General features: G+C 42.1%; 1 protein-coding gene across 1 annotated transcript in view; it reads right to left on the bottom strand.

Moving 5' to 3' along the window:
* The window catches only part of LOC132515953 (small proline-rich protein 2E-like), a 45745-nt gene extending 28297 nt beyond the window's left edge, over positions 1-17448 (bottom strand). Inside the window, 1 exon segment of the mRNA XM_060142344.1 lies at positions 17398-17448. The gene's annotated coding sequence lies outside the window, so the exon portion shown is untranslated.

The raw sequence follows: 17448 nt of genomic DNA, 5'->3' as shown, positions 1-17448 counted from the left end.
AAATGGCACACCATGAAACTGTAAAGCTTTTGCACAAAAAAGACAACCATAAACAAGACCAAAAGACAACCCTCAGAATGGGAGAAAGTATTTGCAAATGAAGCAACTGACAAAGGATTAATCTCCAAAATTTACAAGCAGCTCATGCAGCTCAATAACAAAAAAACGAACAATCCAATCCAAAAATGGGCAGAAGACCTAAATAGACATTTCTCCAAAGAAGATATACAGATTCCCAACAAACACATGAAAGAATGCTCAACATCATTAATCATTAGAGAAATGCAAATCAAAACTACAATGAGATAATCATCTCACACCAGTCAGAATGGCCTTCATCAAAAAATCTAGAAATAGTAAATGTTGGAGAGGGTGTGGAGAAAAGGGAACACTCTTGCACTGTTGGTGGGAATGTAAATTGATACAGCCACTATGGAGAACAGCATGGAGCTTCCTTCAAAAACTAAAAATAGCACTACCATATGACCCAGCAATCCCACTACTGGGCATATACCCTGAGAAAACCATAATTCAAAAAGAGTCATGTACCAAAATGTTCATTGCAGCTCTATTTACAATAGCCAGGACATGGAAGCAAGCTAAGTGTCCATCAACAGGTGAATGGATAAAGAAGATGTGGTACATATGTACAATGGAATATTACTCAGCCATAAAAAGAAACGATATTGAGTTATTTGTAGTGAGGTGGATGGACCTAGAGTCTGTCATACAGAGTGAAGTAAGTCAGAAAGCAAAAAACAGGGCTTCCCTGGTGGCACAGTGGTTGAGAATCTGCCTGCTAATGCAGGGGACAGGGATTCAAACAATGCTCTGGGAAGATCCCACATGCTGCGGAGCAACTAGCCCCGTGAGCCACAACTACTGAGCCTGCACGTCTGAAGCCTTTGCTCCACAACAAGAGAGGCTGCGATAGTGAGAGGCCCTTGCACAGCGATGAAGAGCGGCACCCACTTGCCACAACTAGAGAAAGCCCTCGCACAGAAATGAAGACCCAACACAGCCAAAAGTAGATGTATAAATAAATAAATAAATAAGCGTAAAACAAAGACCGTATGCTAACACATATATGCAGAACCAAAAAAAGAAAAATGTCATGAAGAACCTAGGGGTAAGATGGGAAGAAAGACACAGACCTAGTAGAGAATGGACTTTAGGATATGGGGAGGGGGAAGGGTAAGCTGTGACAAAGTGAGAGAGTGGTATGGACATATATACATTACCAAATATAAAATAGATAGCAAGTGGGAAGCAGCCGCATAGCACAGGGAGATCAGCTCGGTGGTTTGTGACCACCTAGAGGGGTGGGATAGGGAGGGTGGGAGGGAGGGAGATGCAAGAGCTTAGAGGTATGGGAACATATGTATATGTATAACTGATTCACTTTGTTGTGGAGCAGAAACTGACACACCGTTGTAGGGCAATTATACTCCAATAAAGATCTAAAAACAAAACAAAAAGGACAATAAACTTTCACTAGCTGAAACCATATAACCAATCTACAGATGAAGAAATAGCATGTTGCCAACATTCCAGTGACCCATCGTTTTGTGTCTCCTCCCAGACACTACCCACCCCTAAATAGCACCACTATCCTGACATCTAACACCACAGGTCAGATTTTCTTATTTTGAAATTCATAAAAAGGAAATCATACAGGAGAAATTCTTTATTGCCTGGATTTTTCCTTCAAAATTGTGCTTATAAGATTCATTCATTTCCTAGTGTGTAATTGTGGATCGTAGTTGTAGTTCATTCTCATTTTATAGTCTTTCTTTCTCGGAATATACCACTATTTATGTATCCACTTTACTGTTGGCAGGCATTTTAGCAGTTTTCAATTTAAAAAATTTTTAATGGTGCTACTGTGAACATTTGCATTCATATATTTTTGTTACTATATGTATATACCTCTGTTGGGTACATACCTAGGAGTATAATGACTGGATCAGAGGATAGAAAGTTCTGTTCTAGTGGATGCTGCTAATTTTTACAAATTTTTAATACAATTTTTATTACCATCAGAAGTATATAAAAGTTTTAACTGTTCCACACACTAAGCAATCTTGGTGTTGTCTTTTTCACATTAGCCATTTCAGTGGTGATGTGGAGATAATACATTATGGTTTCAATTTTCATTTCTCTTGTGACTGTTGAGATTGAGCACTTTATTACATGGTTATTGGAAATTTAGAAATACCCTTCCGTAAACTACCTGTTAAATTTGTTTGGACATTTTTCTATTTTTGTTTCTTGTTTCCTTGTTGATCTGTAGGAGTGTGTGTGTGAGTGTGTGTGTTCTGGACACAAGTCCTTTGTGAGATATATGTATTGCAAATAGCTTCTCCATCTCTGTGGCTTGCACTTTTATAATCATAGTGGTGTCTTTTAACAACCAGAAGTTCTTAATTTTAATGAAATCTAATTGATCATTTACCCCTTATAATTATGTTTTTTAGTCACTGTTTGAGGAGTTCTTGCTATTGTCAGGATCATGAAGATATTCGCTCCCTTTTTTTAAGTTCTTTCATTTTACCATTAAAAAGTAGATCTATAATCCACCCAGAACTAATTTTTTTTTAAATATAAGGTAGGGGTCTGGGACTTCCCTGGTGGCGCAGTGGTTAAGAATACGTCTGCCAGTGCAGGGGACATGGGTTCGATCCCTGGTCAGGGAAGATCCCACATGCCGTGGAGTAACTAAGCCCTCGAGCCACAACTACTGAGCCCATGCACCACAACTACTGAAGCCCGCACGCCTAGACCCCATGCTCCACAACAAGAGAAGCCATTGCAATGAGAAGCCTGCCCATCACAACAAAGAGTAGCCCCCTCTCGCCGCAACTAGAGAAAGCCTGCGTGCAGCAATGAAGACCAAACACAGCCAAAAATAAATAAAGTATAAATTTTTAAAAAAGATATAAGGTAGAGGTCAAGATATATTCACCCAAACTCCACTGCAGGAGCAAGTACATTTGAAGAAAATGCATTTATTCCTATATCCCTCTGCCTCACCACAAACTAAATCCTTCCAGAGGTAATAGAAATGTTTTCGGTTTTTTGTTTTCTTTTGTTTTGGTTTTTTTTTTTTTGCGGTATGCGGGCCTTTCACTGTTGTGGCCTCTCCCTTTGTGGAGCACAGGCTCCGGACGCGCAGGCTCCGCGGCCATGGCTCACCGGCCCAGCCGCGCCGCGGCATGAGGGATCTTCCCGGACGGGGGCACGAACCCGTGTCCCCTGCATCGGCAGGCAGACTCTCAACCACTGTGCCACCAGGGAAGCCTAATAGAAATGTTTTTATTCACCCCAAAGCTACCAAACTAGAGTTTTGATTGCAAAGAGGGTATATGGCGAGTGTTTTCAAGAACTGAGTGAGACATCGTGACATCAGGAAAAGGTGGGAAAAACCCTCTGGTTTCTTCCTGCTAGGCTGAGCCCAGGGTAAAAGGACCCCGCTCCAAGCTTCTTCAAGCCACTTGAGTCCCAGAGGCTGAGAACAGCCCAGAGAGGCAGGTGAGAGAAAGGAAGCCCCCAAGGAGGCCATCGATAAGTCCTCGTAGGAGAGAATAAGAAGGCTGAGTAGAGTTATGGTTGAGGTGGAATACAGAAAAAGAAAGACAGATGATCAGAAACAGCAATTGGAACAGATAAATAAAACAGACCAGAAACACCAGGTGCGAGAGACCTCAAGCAGGGAGAAGTGAGACGGAGTGCGATGCAGAAAGTCGGGGACTGAATCAGGTGTCAGTAAACTACAGCCCACCTGTTTTTGTAAACAACATTTTGTTGGAACACACTCATGCCCATCTGTTTACATATTGCCTATGCCTGCTTTTAGTTTTAATATTTTTTATCAAAGTATAGGTGATTTACAATGCTGTGTTAATTTCTGCTGTACAGCAAAGTGATTCAGTTATACATATGTATACATTCTTTTTCTTATATTCTTTTCCATTATGGTTTCTCATAGTATATTGAATACATTTTTCTGCATTATACAGTTGGACCTTGTTGTTTATCCATTCTACATGTAATAGCTTACATCTGCTAACCCCAACCTCTCACTCCACCCCTTCCCCAACCCCCTCCCCCTTGGCAACCACCAGTCTATTCTCTATGTCCCTGATTCTGTTTCTGTTATATAGATAGGTTCACTTGTGTCATGACTGGCCACGTCTCTGTTCTCTTGCTGGAGCTGACAGAAAGACAGAGAGGGACAATGCAGGGCCTGAGGAAAGAAGCAGAGACTGAGTGGGAGTCGTTGGGACGTCTAGAGAGTCGCTGAGCGGCAGACCTGTGGGGTCACTGAACCAGAGACAACACAATAACTCAGGTAAGGAAACACGAAGGAAGTTCTCCTTGGGGTTTAGCCTCAGCTTGCTGGTGTGGTTATTTTTTCTATCGTTTAACTACCTTGCTAAATCGACCTCTGTACTTTCACTCAATAAACATTGATTAGAGCCAATAAAGTGTCTGGAACTGATAAAACTTGGAGAAAAAGAGGAGACTGAGGTTTTCTGAAGAAGCCTTCTCAGTGGTCTGCTAGGTGGGCACAGATGCGTGCCACGTGGAGCATTAGCTTGCATCTGACAAGGCCGTACTTCAGAGCAGGGGGCACACTGGGGTGATGTATGGAACACACAGAAGGTGAACAGCAAAGTACAGTGGAGGATGACTCCTTGATTTCTTACCTGGACTCCATCCCTGGGTTCCTACGTGACACAGGCAAGAGCTTCCTTAGGAGCAAATCATATTCAGTGATTATGGAACTTGGAGTCTAATCATAGTCCATGAATATCCCAAATTTCATTTTCAGACCAACAACACAGTAGAGTCTCTCTTACTGCCATGAAGGTAAAATCAGGTCATAGCCCACTGAAAAATATACCTGAAGGGTAAGAAATTTTAAAAACCAAGAGTAGGAGTAGAAGAGAGAGGTTGTGGGACTTCCCCAATCTCTACCCATTTCCCTTTCTCCTAGTGGACTGTAGGTTCCAGTGTTGTAGGTTCCATTCACTCTCCTAACTGGTTGATTTCAGATTCTGAAATAGGCCAAAGGCAAATTCTGGTTCTTCTTCTAAACATTATTATTAATCTCTTCTCCTGAGCCTAAATTTTTCTCAGGCTACCTCTGCTTTGTAGGTACACTGTGTTTTCTCCACAATTTCAAAAGATTGGAGTCTTTTTTTTTAAATCTTCATTTGAGTATAATTGCTTTACAATGGTGTGTTAGTTTCTGCTTTATAACAAAGTGAATCAGTTAAACATATACATATGTTCCCATATCTCTATGCTCTTGCATCTCCCTCCCTCCCACCCTCCCTATCCCACCCCTCTAGGTGGTCACAAACCACCGAGCTGATCTCCCTGTGCTATGCGGCTGCTTCCCACTTGCTATCTATTTTACGTTTGGTAGTGTATATGTGTCCATGCCACTCTCTCACTTTGTCACAGCTTATCCTTCCCCCTCCCCATATCCTCAAGTCCATTCTCTAATAGGTCTGTGTCTTTCTTCCCATCTTACCCCTAGGTTCTTCATGATGTTTTTTGTTTGTTTGCTTTTCTCTTAGATTCCATATATATGTGTTAGCATACGGTATTTGTCTTTCTCTTTCTGACTTACTTCACTCTGTATGACAGACTCTAGGTCCATCCACCTCATTACAAATATCTCAATTTCATTTCCTTTTATGGCTGAGTAATATTCCATTGTATATATGTGCCACATCTTCTTTATCCATTCATCTGTTGATGGACACTTAGGTTGCTTCCATGTCCTGGCTATTGTAAATAGAGCTGCAATGAACATTCTGCTACATGACTCTTTTTGAATTATCATTTTGTCGGGGTATGTGCCCAGTAGTGCGATTGCTGGGTGGTATGACAGTTCTATTTTAAGTTTTTAAAGGAACCTCCATACTGTTCTCCATATTGGCTGTATCAATTTACATTCCCACCAACAGTGCAAGAGTGTTCCCTTTTCTCCACACCCTCTCCAGCACTTATTGTTTGTAGATTTTTTGATGATGGCCATTCTGACAGGTGTGAGATGATATCTCATTGTAGTTATGATATGCATTTCTCTAATGATTAATGATGTTGAGCATCCTTTCACGTGTTTGTTGGCAATCTGTATATCTTCTTTGGAGAAATGTTTATTTAGGTCTTCTGCCCATTTTTGGATTGGGTTGTTTGTTTTTTTGATATTGAGCTGCATGAGCTGATTGTATATTTTGGAGATTAATCCTTTGTCAGTTGCTTCATTTGCAAATATTTTCTCCCATTCTGAGGGTGCTCTTTTGGTCTTGTTTATGGTTTCCTTTGCGTGCAAAAGCATTTAAGTTTGATTAGGTCCCATTTCTTTATTTTTGTTTTTATTTCCATTTCTCTAGGAGGTGGGTCAAAAAGGATCTTGCTGTGATTTATGTCATAGTGTGTTCTGCCTATGTTTTCCTCTAAGAGTTTGGTAGTGTCTGGCATTACATTTAGGTCTGTAATCCACTTTGAGGGGTTTTTTTGTGTATAGTGTTAGGGACTGCTCTAATTTCATACTTTTATATGTACCTGTCCAGTTTTCCCAGCACCATTTATTGAAGAGGCTGTCTTTTCTCCACTGTATATTCTTGCCTCCTTTATCAAAGATAAGGTGTCCATATGTGCACGGATTTATCATGTGCATGGATTTATCTCTGAGTTTCCTATCCTGTTCCATTGATCTATATTTCTGTTTTTGTGCCAGTTCCATAATTCCTTGATTACTGTAGCTTTGTAGTATAGTCTGAAGACAGGGAGCCTGATTCCTCCAGCTCCATTTTTTGTTCTTAAGATTGCTTTGGCTACTGGGGGTATTTTGTGTTTCCATACAAATTGAGAAATTTTTTCTTCTACTTCTGTGAAAATGCCAGTGACAGTTTGACAGGGATTGCTTTGAATCTGTAAATTGCTTTGGGTAGTAGAGTCATAATCACAATGTTGATTCTTCCAATCCAAGAACACAGTAAATCTCTCAATGTGTTTGTATCATCTTTAATTTCTTTCATCACTGTCTTATAAGTTTCTACATACAGGTCTTTGTTTCCTTAGGTAAGTTTATCCTAGATATTTTATTCTTTTCATTGCAATGGTAAATGCGGGTGTTTTCTTAATTTCACTTTCAGATTTTTCATCATTAGTGTATAAAAATACCACATTTCTGTGCATTAATTTTGTATCCTGCTACTTTACCAAATTCATTGATTAGCTCTAGAAGTTTTCTGGTAGCATCTTTAGGATTCTCTAAGTATAATTTCATGTCATCTGCAAACAGTGACAGCTTTACTTCTTCTTTTCTGATTTGGATTCCTTTTATTTCTTTTTCTTCATGATTGCTGTGGCTAAAACTTCCAAAACTATGTAGAATAAGAGTGGTAAGAGTGGGCAACCTTGTCTTGTTCCTGATCTTAGTGGAAATGATTTCAGTTTTTCACCATTGAGGACGATGTTGGCTGTGGGTTTGTCATATATGGCCTTTATTATGTTGAGGAAAGTTCCCTCTATGCCTACTTTCTGCAGGGTTTTTATCATAAATCGGTGTTGAATTTTGTCAAAAGCTTTCTCTGCATCTATTGAGATGATCATATGGTTTTACTCCTTCAATCTGTTAATATGGTGTATCACCTCGATTGATTTGCATATATGAAGAGTCCTTGCATTCCTGGAATAAACCCCACTTGATCATGGTGTATGATCCTTTTAATGTGCTGTTGGATTCTGTTTGCTAGTATTTTGTTGAGGATTTTTGCATCTATGTTCATCAGTAATATTGGCCTGTAGTTTTCTTTCTTTGTGACATCCTTGTCTGGTTTTGGTACCAGGGTGATGTTGGCCTCGTAGAATGATTTGGGAGGGTTCCTCCCTCTGCTATATTTTGAAAGAGTTAGAGAAGGATAGGTGTTAGCTCTTCTAAATGTTTGATAGAATTCGCCTGTGAAGCCATCTGGCCGTGGGTTTTTGTTTGTTGGGAGATTTTTAATCACAGTTTCAATTTCAGAGCTTGTGATTGGTCTGCTCATATTTTCTATTTCTACCTGGTTCAGTCTCTCAATGTTGTGCATTTCTAAGAATGTGTCCATTACTTCCAGGTTATCCATTTTATTGGCATAGAGTGGCTTGTAGTAATCTCTCATGATCCTTTGTATTTCTGCAGTGTCAGTTTTTACTTCTCCTTTTTCATTTCTAATTCTATTGATTTGAGTCTGCTCCCTTTCTTTCTTGATGAGTCTAGCTAATGTTTCATCAATTTTGTTTATCTTCTCAAAGAACCAGCTTTTAGTTTTATTGACCTTTGCTATTGTTTCCTTCAGTTCTTTTTCACTTACTTCTGATCTGAACTTTATGATTTCTTTCCTTCTGCTAATTGCTTTAGGGGTAAGGTTAGGTTGTTTATTTGAGATGTTTCTTGTTTCTTAACGTAGGATTTTATTGGTATAAACTTCCCCTGTAAAACTGCTTTTGCTACATCCCATAGGTTATCAGTCATCGTGTATTCATTCTTATTTGTTTCTAGGTATTTTTTTATTTCCTCTTTGATTTCTTCAGTGACCTCTTGATTATTAAGTAGTGCATTGTTTAGCCTCCATGTGCGTGTATTTTTTACATAATTTTTCCTGTAATTGATACCTAGTCTCATACCGTTGTGGTCGGAAAAGGTACTTGATACAATTTCAGTTTTCTTAAATTTACCAAGGCTTGATTTGTGACCCAAGATATGATGTATCCTGGAGAATGTTCCATGACACTTGAGGAAAATGTGTATTCTGTAGTTTTGGGATGATTTGTCCTATAAATATCAATTAAGTCCATCTTGTTTAATGTATCATTTAAAGCTTGTGTTTTCTTATTTATTTTCATTTTGGATGATCTGTCCATTGGTGAAAGTCAGTGTTAACATCCCCTATGATTGTGTTACCGTCGATCTCCCATTTTATGGCTGTTAGTATTTGCCTTATGCATTGTGGTGCTCCTATGTTGGGTGCATAAATATTTACAATTGTTATATCTTCTTCTAGCATTGATCCGTTGATCATTATGTAGTTTCCTTCTTTGTCTCTTGTAATAGTCTTTATTTTAATGTCAATTTTTTCTGATATGAGAATTGCTACCCCAGCTTTCTTTTGATTTTCATTTGCATGGAATATCTTTTTCCAACCCTTCACTTTCAGTCTGTATGTGTCCCTAGGTCTGAAGTGGGTCTCTTGTAGAGAGCATAAACACCGGTTTTGTTTTTGTATCCATTCAGCCAGTCTTTTGGTTGGAGCATTTAATCCATTTACATTTAAGGTAATTATTGATATGTATATTCCTATTCCCATTTTCTAAATTGTTTTAGGATTGTTATTGTAGGTCTTTCCTTCTGTTGTGTATCTTGCCTAGAGAACTTCCTTTAGCATTTGTTGTAAAGCTGGTTTCATGGTGCTGAATTCTCTTAGCTTTGGCTTGTCTGTAAAGGTTTTAATTTCTCCATCAAATCTGAATGAGATCCTTGCTGGGTAGAGTAATCTTGGTTGTAGGTTCTTCTCCTTCATCACTTTAAATATCTCCTGCCCCTCCCTTCTGGCTTGCAGAGTTTCTGCTGAAAAAGCAGCTGTTAACCTTATGGGGATTCTCTTGTTTGTTATTTGTTGTTTTTCCCTTACTGCTTTTAATATGTTTTCTTTGTATTTAATTTTTGATAGTTTGATTAATATGTGTCTTGGCGTGTTTCTCCTTGGATTTATCCTCTATGGGACTCTCTGTGCTTCCTGGACTTGAATAACTATTTCCTTTCCCATATTAGGGAAGTTCTCAACTATAATCTCTTCAAATATTTTCTCAGTCCCTTTCTTTTTCTCTTCTTCTTCTTGGACCCCTATAATTCGAATGTTGGTGCGTTTAGTGTTGTCCCAGAAGTCTCTGAGACTGTCCTCAATTCTTTTCATTCTTTTTTCCTTATTCTGCTCTTCAGTAGTTATTTCCACTATTTTATCTTCCAGGTCACTTATCCGTTCTTTTGCCTCAGTTATTTAACTATTGATCCCTTCTAGAGAATTTTAAATTTCATGTATTTTGTTGTTCATCATTGTTTGTTTGCTCTTTAGTTCTTCTAGGTCCTTGTTAAAAGTTTCTTGTATTTTCTCCCTTCTATTTCCAAGACTTTGGATCACCTTTACTATCATTATTCTGAATTCTTTTTCAGGTAGACTGCCTATTTCCTCTTCATTTATTAGTTCTGGTGGGTTTTTACCTGGATTCTTCATCTGCTGTGTTTTTTTCTGTCTTCTCATTTTGCTTAACTTACTGTGTTTGGGGTCTCCTTTTTGCAGGCTGCAGGTTCGTAGTTACCGTTGTTTTTGGTGTCTGTCCCCCATGGCTAAAGTTTGTTCAGTGGGTTGCATAGGCTTGCTGTTGGAGGGGACTAGTGCCTGTGTTCTGGTGGTTGATGCTGGATCTTGTCTTTCTTGTGGGCAGGTCCACGTCTGGTGGTGTGTTTTGGGGTGTCTGCGGCCTTATTATGATTTTAGGCAGCCTCTCTGGTAATGGATGTGGCTGTGTTCCTGTCTTGCTAGTTGTTTGGCATAGGGTGTCCAGCACTGTAGCTTGCTGGTCGTTGAATGGAGTCTTGGCATTGAGATGGAGATCTCTGGCAGATTTTCACCATTTGATATTACATGGAGCTTTGAGGTCTCTTGTGGACCAGTATCCTGAAGTTGGCTCTCCCACCTCAGAGGCACAGCCCTGATGCCTGGTTGCAGCAACAAGAGCCTTTCATCCACATGGGTCAAATTAAAAGGGAGAAAATTAGAAAGAAAGAAGATAAAAGAAAATAAAATAAAAAGTTATTAAAATTAAAAATAATTATTAAGTAAAAAAATTTCTTAAGTGAAAAAGAAAAAAACAGACGTACAGATCCCTAGGACAAATGGTAAAAGTAAAGCTATACAGACAAAATTACACACAGAAGCATACACATACACACTCACAAAAATAGAAAAAGGGGGCAAAAATTATACCTTTGCTTCCAAAGTCCACCTCCTCAATTTGGGATGGTACGTTGTCTATTCACGTATTCCACAGATGCAGGGTACATCAAGTTGATTGTGGAGATTTAATCCGCTTCTCCTGAGGCCGCTGGGAGAAATTTCCCTTTCTCTTCTTTGTTCATACGGCTCTGGGGGTTCAGCTTTGGATTTGGACCCGCCTCTGCATGTAGGTCGCCTGAGGTCGTCTGTTCTTTGCTCAGACAGGACGGGGTTAAAGGAGCAGCTGATTCGGGGGCTCTGGCTCACTCAGGCTGGGAGGAGGGAGGGGTACGGATGCGGGGCAAGCCTGCGGCGGCAAAGGTCAGCATGACGTTGCAGCAGCCTGAGGCACGCCGTGCGTTCTCCCGGGGAAGTTGTCTCTGGATCCCGGGACCCTGGCAGTGGCGGGCTGCACAGGCTCCGAGGAGGGGAGGTGGGGATAGTGACCTGTGTTTGCACACAGGCTTCTTGGTGGCTGCAGCAGCAGCCTTAGTGTCCCATGCCCATCTGTGGGGTCAGCGCTGATAGCCACGGCTCACGCCTGTCTCTGGAGATCCTTTAAGTGGCACTCTTAATCCCCTCTCCTCGCGCACCAGGAAACAAAGAGGCAGGAAAAAGTCTCTTGCCTCTTCGGCAGCTCCAGACTTTTTACCGGACTTCCTCCCGGCTAGCTGTGGTGCACTAACCCCTTCAGGCTGTGTTCCCACAGCCAACACCAGTCCTCTCCCTGTGCTCCAACCAAACCCCAAGCCTCAGCTCCCCACCCCGCCCGCCCCGGCGGGCGAGGAGACAAGCCTCTCAGGCTGGTGAGTGCCTGTCGGCACCATTCTTCTGTGCGGGAATCTCTCCGCTTTGCCCTCCGCACCCCTGTTGCTGCGCTCTCCTCCGTGTCTCTGAAGCTTCCCCTTCTGCCGCCCACAGTCTCCGCCCGCGAAGGGGCTTCCTAGTGTGTGGAAACCTTTCCTCCTTCACAGCTCCCTCCCAGAGGTGCAGGTCCCATCCCTATCCTTTTGTCTCTGTTTTTTCTTTTTTGTTTTGCTGTACCCAGGTTCTTGGGGAGTTTCTTGCCTATTGGGAGGTCTGAGGTCTTCTGCCAGCATTCAATAGGTGTTCTATAGGAGCTGTTCCACATGTGGATGTATTTCTGATGTATTTGTGGAGAGGAAGGTGATATCCGCGTCTTACTCTTCTGCCATCTTGAAGCTCCTCCAGTATTTGTTTTACTGTTTCTGACTTACTGCACTCTGTATGACAGACTCTAGGTCCATCCACCTCACTACAAATAACTCAATTTCGTTTCTTTTTATGGCTGAGTAATATTCCATTGTATATATGTGCCACATCTTCTTTATCCATTCATCTGTTGATGGACACTTAGGTTCGAGTCTTTTTTAAAATATTAGCAGGCAGGGACTTCCCTTGTGGCTCAGCAGTTAAGAATCTGCCTGCCAATACGGATGACGTGGGTTAGATCCCTGGTCTAGGAAGATCCCACATGCCACAGAGCAACAAAGCCTGTGCGCCACAACTACTGAAGTCCATGCACCTAGAGCCCATGCTCCACAATAAGAGAAGCCACACAGTGAGAAGCCCATGCACCACAAGGAAGAGTAGCCCTCACTCGTCGCAACTAAAGAAAGCCTGTGTGCAACAACAGAGACCTAATGGAGAAATAAATAAATAAATAAAATTTATTAAAAATAATATTAGCAGGCAGAATATCTTAAATAAATTTTAGCTAAAACTATTGGCCTGTAAGTAAAGACCTCCATTCATTCACTTCCTTGCCCAAACCATGGAGGTGTTTCACCAACTGGGAACTAGTAATATCAAAAGATCAGAGACTCCTGGGCTATGCCTAGGTAAGGAGCACAAGGTGAGTGCCTTTTTTTGAAGAAGACTAGGATGAGATTTACGTTTCTTTATGTTGAGTTATTGGGCATAAGAAACCTTCTCCTGGCCCCCTGTCCAGTCTCAGAATCCTTCATGGTGAAGTGAAAAAAAGGATGCATTGTCCATCCATGAAGATAGTTGGAGAATGGAAGACTGACTAAACTTCTATGAGAGGATCAACACATAAGACAGTTTGAGAAAGAGACAGAATCCCCTCTCAATCATCCCTGGAGGATTTCTGTGACCCACCCACCCCTACCCAGTTGGGCTTCCTATGCATGTTAATCATTAGCCTTTGAGTAAAACATGATCCTCCATCACGTGAGTGGACCTCACCCTATCAGCTGAAAGCCTGAATAGAAAAAAAAAAAAGACTGACCTCTCCCAAGAGAATTCTATGACAAGGCTGCCTGTGTGCTCAAACTGCAAATCTTCCTGGGTCTCCAGGCTGCCTGCCTGTTCTGCAGATTTTGGATGTGCCGGCCTCCATGATCACATGAGCCAATTTCTTAAAAATATATATATTTGCATCCTGTCTGTTCTATTTCTCTGGACATTCCTACCTAATACATTTGTTCAAAATACAAGGTGGAGAGGCAGATGTTTGTCAAGGGGTTTAAAGGGAACCTTGGTCATGGCACAAAAGTAGAGAGTTGAAGAAACTGAATGATGTGGCCCAACCTCCCAGACCCCGCCCCCATTATGGCCCTTCACCTTCAGTTTTCACAGTCAGTTGACTGCTCTGTTGAAGCATGAGGAGAAGATGGTGAACTGACAAGCACATGAAACATCTGTCTCATACTGAGCTCTCTTTCCTGCAGAGAAGGAAATGCCATTACATACCGGGTAGTGACAAAGTAGGATTTTCTGTACAAAGAAGGAGTTTGGCAAGTGCTTCAGGAACTGGGGAACTACACCTGGAGCCAGGAAGGCAGGAGGGTATTCCAGGTATTGTACCAGCTTAGGCTTAATCCACAATAAAAGGGGTGGGGCTGGAGTCTCCTCAGGTGGATTTATCCTCACAGGTCAGGTTCACTTGGATTTGCAGGTGAGTGAATGGCTCTGCTGGATGTGAAGAACATTACATGCTGGCCCAGGCTCCCTCTGGGGTTGCAGACAGGGGATGACCAAGAGTGACGCCCTCAGGGCAGAGAGAGGGGTTTATCACGGAAAGAAACTCCTACAGTCCTTACTTAGTAGCTGCTGCAAGTGCAGGGTCCTGTGATGTGGCGGATGTGTCAGAACATCTGATGGGAAGGTTGCCTCTGAGGGTGGATGGTAGAGCTGTGGTGATTTCATTGAGAAAGTGCCAGTAAAAACAAAACTACCTCCTCCTTCTTACAGATTCTTTTCAAATAAGAATGATGTCTTAGCAGCAGTGGCAACAATGCAAAGTCCCCTGCCAGCCCCCTCCCCAGGTTCCTGAGCCCTGCCTTCCCAAGATGTCCCCTCCACCTCCCAGCCAGCAGAAGTGTCCCCCTGTGAAGTGCACTTCCTGCCAGTAGGAATACCTGCCAAAGCAGAAGTGACACCTCTGAAGCCACCCTCCACCACCTGATCATGAAGACACTGCATCCCTTGCCCAGTGCCATCCCCTCACCTCCAGCAACATCAGGGAACACAAACAGCTGAGAAGATGCTGCCTCTCTTCAGACTCAAGGAGAAAGATATCATCATAGTGTATTGGGTTTTCCTCTCCAAATTCACTCCTCCCAGCTCTTCTCCCAGGAGACTGCATGGTGTAGACAGAAGTTCCATGTTCTCAAACTTTTCCCCACCCTCATCCAACAGATGTGCTGCCCTGTGCAGCATTCCCCATGCCAGCAGGAATACACACCAAAGCCACCCTCCCCAAACGGATCATGAAGTAGCTGGATTATCTTCCCTATCACCATGGATTCTATTTTTATCCAAAAACATGAACTACATTCAGCCCCAAAAGAGTCTACTTCCCCCAAACTCAAGGTGGATCATGAAACTCCACAGTTAACCCAAACAGACAGCCAAGGGTGGTCGGATGTGACATATTCTCCGGGAGCTCCTTGGAACCTGCACAGGCATGTGGTTCTCTAGTACTATAACCTTAGCTGGCAAAACAAGGCCATTCTCCCACCACTATGCCCTCTACCCTCAATGCTCTTGGTCTATCCCTGATAACTTTCACCTCTGAAGGCCAAAGAAGAGTCCCACATTAACTTTTCTTCTGATTTCAGAAAGAAAAACAGGATTCTCCTAAATGATCTTAAAGTCATATGAGAATCCACTCTCCTCTCCATGCCACAAAGAAGTAGTTGAAGCCAACTGCCTTCCCCACTGTGCCCTCCCCCATCTCTTATTGCTAGTTAGACCCTTCCCAGGACTGACACTGGCTCCGCAGCCCCCATTCCTACTGACTCATGACCAGTCTTTCTGTCTAATCCATTAAAAATATTGTCACTGAAGAAGTCAGAAAGCCAAAAACAGTACCACATGATATCACTTCTATGTGGAATCTAAAATATGACACAAATGAACCTATCTATGAAACAGAAACAGAAAATCAGGGACGTAGAATAGACTGGTAGTTGCCAAGGGGAAGTGGGGTAGGAGAGGGTAGGGTTGAGAGTTTGGGATCAACAGATACAAACTGTTGTATATAGAATGGTGTATATAGAATGGATAAACAACGAGGTCCTACTGTATAGCACAGGGAACTATATTCAATATCCTGTGATAAACCATAATGGAAAAGAACATGAAAAAGAATGTATATATATGTATAACTGAGTCACTTTCCTGTACAGCAGTAATTAACACAATATTGTAATTCAACTGTACTTCAATTTAAAAAATAAATTTAAAAAAAAAACAAATTTTTTTTTACATATTGTCACTGAAGCATCTTGATTTTTGCTCAGTTAATGCCCAGACCACCATGGGTGTAGACAAGTAAGTCTGGGGGTCCAGATTCTTCATTGAAGCCTCCAGAAGGAACACAGCCCTGCCAACACCTTGATTTTAGACTTCTGACCTCTAAAACTCTAAGAGAATAAAATCTTGTTGTTTCAAACCAAGTTTGTGGTAATCTGTTATACCAAATAGGAAACCAAAAAGACCTCATTCCCTCTGCTTAAAATTCCCAAAGAAGACATGAGGTGAGAGGACTAGGCAGGAGGAGGGGCATAAAGGGCACTTAGTCCATCAACCCTGGAGCCCCTGGACTGGGCCCAGTAGCATGCTGGAAATGATACCCAGGAAAGCTGATTGTTCAATATTCAGAAACTTAGCAAGCCAGTTGTTAAAACATTGGTAGCTTGAAATTGTTCATAGTGGGAGGATTTTGAAAAACAGCAAATGTTACATACAAATCAGGGCTTTCCCACCCCTCCCTTCAGCAGGTTTACCAGACACCATTGGTTAGACCCAGCCTGGGAGACCGACAAATTCAGCAGTTCTTTGACATGAACGGTCTATGGAGAGGGCCAGGTGTCAGGGAAATGTCAGTGCCCTCTATGGACTGAGAACTTCAGTCTTACAACTGGAAGGAACTAAATCATGCCAATGACAGGGTGAGCTTGGAAGAGGACCCCAAGCTCCAGAAAGGCACACAGGAGCCAACACATTGGTTAGAGCCTTGTGAGACCCTGAGCAGAGGGCCCAGCTAAGCCATGCCCAGACCCTGAACTCATGGAAACAATGAGATAATAAACACCTATTGTTTAAGCTGCTAAATTGTGTGACTTGTTATGCAGCAACACAAAACTAATACAGATTCCATAAACAGTTCCTTACCCTCCCAAATATTCTCTTCTTCAGGTTAGCCATCCCTAGTAACCCTGTTTTTTAAGCATTTTTTGCATGGCCCAATTTCCTGGTTCTGCCCCATCTTCATCTCTTTCATTTTGAGTCCAGAATGACAATATTCCTCTTCCTGTAAGGAGTCCACAAAAAAAAAGTGGACCTGACAGGACAAACACAATGATAAGCACCTCCAAGGATGAACACAGGATCCACACTCTGAATTGGATTTTTGGTAGTTGTGACTATGGTGGTTCCTGTGTTTGTGGCCAAATCCAATGGAAAGATGGTAATCACAGAGGGTAAAGAAACATGTGAGCAGACAAGATGCCACCCTCTTCCTCTCTGGATCCTTGGGCTTAGTCTCCTTTGTGGATATTGTTTAAACGGTGAGTTCCTAGCCTACAAATGAAGGACTCCTCTTTCTTGCAGGGTTGCCTTAGAACTGAAAGAGAGGTCTTATCACTGTAGCAACAAAGGAAAGCCCTCCACCCACCCCTTTCCCAGGTCCCTGAGCCCAGCCCACCCTCCCCAGCCAGCATGGATGCCCCAAGTGCAGTGCCCACAGAGCCAGCAGGAATGCCCACTGAGGAAGATACGGTAGCATCTGAAGACAACACCCTCCAAATCCAGACTAGGCTCACCTCCTGCATCTCTTTCCCCAACTCCATACCAGAAGCACCCCCTGACCCCACAAAATTCCAACACTCATGAGCTCCAAACC

Source organism: Lagenorhynchus albirostris, chromosome 2 (assembly GCF_949774975.1).
Source record: "Lagenorhynchus albirostris chromosome 2, mLagAlb1.1, whole genome shotgun sequence".
Taxonomy (NCBI): domain Eukaryota; kingdom Metazoa; phylum Chordata; class Mammalia; order Artiodactyla; family Delphinidae; genus Lagenorhynchus; species Lagenorhynchus albirostris.
This window is presented reverse-complemented; position numbering and strand designations above follow the sequence as displayed.